Here is a 2,500-nt window from a genome sequence, read left to right as displayed (position 1 = left end):
CCCGCATATGGGGCAAGTTGTATACAAAAAGTTTTTCTACTATTTTTTATTATATTCCAGGAGTTGAGAAGTATATAAACTTTTTGTTACATGATTATGATAACACATAATAAATTTTACACAGCATAAATTTGTTTAAGTTTCCTTCATTAGATATTGAATTAGAGGTAAAAATAGTAAAATTGTAGCAACTAGCCCCAGTCTCCCTTAATGAGTCTATATACACACACACACACACACACACACACATATATATATATATATATATATATATATATATATATATATATATATAGAGGTATATATACATTATATATATATATATATATATATATATATATATATATATATATATGTGTTATATATATACTTTATATATTATATAGATATATATAATCATATATCTATTATATATATTATTATATATTGCATACCTATATATACTATAGTATCACCATATATTATCTTATTATATAGTATACTGTCTATATATAATTATGATATGGTCTTATATAATATTGGATATTCAATGATATATATATAGATATTAAATATATTATGTATGTATATATATCGAGCTACAAATGTCCTTTAATATCTAATTCGCTCTACCTCAGAATTAATATATTTAAATATATGTTTAACCGAAGGGGAATTTTTTAGGCGATAATAGAATTGCCGGCCGAAGGGCACGAACAATCGACATCTTCAATTCCAGGACAGGCAGTGAAGCCTTAGCCCACCACGCCGGTCAAAAGATGTCTTATCACGAAATCTTTTAGAATCTTCTTTAATACAACTTACTTCTCATTGTAATTTCAATATTAGTCGTGACCTGTTTCATTTAGACCCTTGTATTTGTAACATTTTTAAGAATGACCTCAAAGATATAATTACGGACTTAAATAAAAATTAGTTGCCTTAGAGATATCTTCGTTGTATATGTATGTTCAATATGTATTGTGAATATGTATTGTGAATATGTTTTTGTTTACCAAAGTTCTGAATAGCTGTCACCTATAATAATCCTTTAATTGTCTTGTCCTTGTGTCTGAGCAGATTGTCTTAAACTTATATTTGTACCCATATTTTTGCTTGTTTGGGAAGGTTACTCATCTTCCAGGTGTGTCGGATTCTAGGTACTAATCTCTTTATAATCCCTATCTCAGTTATACGAACTTTCGTGTATTGTCATTTCCTCATGTAAGTCAGTTCATCTGCTAAGTAAAGGACGTTTGAACGTCGAAAGATCTTGCGAATCCTCCGTTGTTTATTTTCCCTCGTGGCATGTACCTTTATTTTGGGCAGCCTTGTAGTCCCAAATGCAAGGGAAAGAAATTTAAGGGAAAAATATGGAGAATGGAGCACTTCTGACTTACCTTAGATAACTATACAAGGGATTGATTTGGTTCTAGAAGGTCACCAGGAATACTCAGCTGATTAATTTACATTACATTTATTTACAAGACAACGTTGAATGGCCTGAGGTAAAGGCAAGGCATATAGAGCCATGTGGGCAGAGTGCTGTATAATGTCTGGATCGCTCGTATCTTTCACAATATGGAAAAACTGGCCAAAATCAACATCTAATTCAATGCTGGTTTCCAAAATTGATATTATCTATCGGTAAGGAAGCTCTTGCATGCAAGGAGATGGAGCACATGACTCAGCAAATCTTTAATCCTTAGAGGCTTGAATATGTGTCGTGGTGTCAGAGGAGGACTTCAACCAGCATCGACGAAACAAAAGGCTGACTTCACGTCAGAGAGAGGGCACATCTGCCCAAATGAAGTAGCTAGCATGGACTGATGACAGACCAGGGCATGTCCAAGCGGCCTGGGATCACAAACAACCTATGTCATTGTCTGGAAAGATGCAAAAACACAGCCAGAAGATTTGTGGGAAAAGAGATCTTAAGCTAGGAATTCCTAAAGCCCACCTCGAAGCCTATATAACCCCTACGACCTGCCTTTATTACTCTATACTCTAGGCCTATCATTAACAGCTTATTGTCTCCCAGACTGGACATGCCAATCCCACCCCCCAAGTCATAAATGTGGGGCTAAATGGCTACTCTTCTAGCAAATATTAAAAATTACTGATACTGGGAAGTCAAGGTGATCAAAATCCGTAAAAGCTCCCCCTGCAAAGAAGGCATTCACTCCCTCTTGGGCGTGAAGGCCTCAGCTAAATAAGTTGATCGCCTCGACGACTAAGCAGTTCTCCTACTCTAACTGAGATTTTAGAGCAGCGATACAGCTAGCTACAATGGCCTACCTAACTTATAGGTGGAGATGCTAAGTGTACTAACTTACTGAATTGATACTGTAGTCTAGCCTAAATGAGAACTATTGGTCGTCTGTGACGACAGGCTACTCTACCTCTATGTAAGGTTACTTTGAAGATTCTACTCACTACTACCCTAATGCCCTGGCACACTAAATTATTAGCCTAACCTACTCATTACAATTAATTAGAGACGCATTCATTCCAGAATGTG

This window comes from Macrobrachium nipponense, chromosome 10 (genome assembly GCF_015104395.2).
Source record: "Macrobrachium nipponense isolate FS-2020 chromosome 10, ASM1510439v2, whole genome shotgun sequence".
NCBI lineage: Eukaryota > Metazoa > Arthropoda > Malacostraca > Decapoda > Palaemonidae > Macrobrachium > Macrobrachium nipponense.
The sequence above is the reverse complement of the archived record's forward strand: the minus strand, read 5'-3'. Positions refer to the sequence as shown.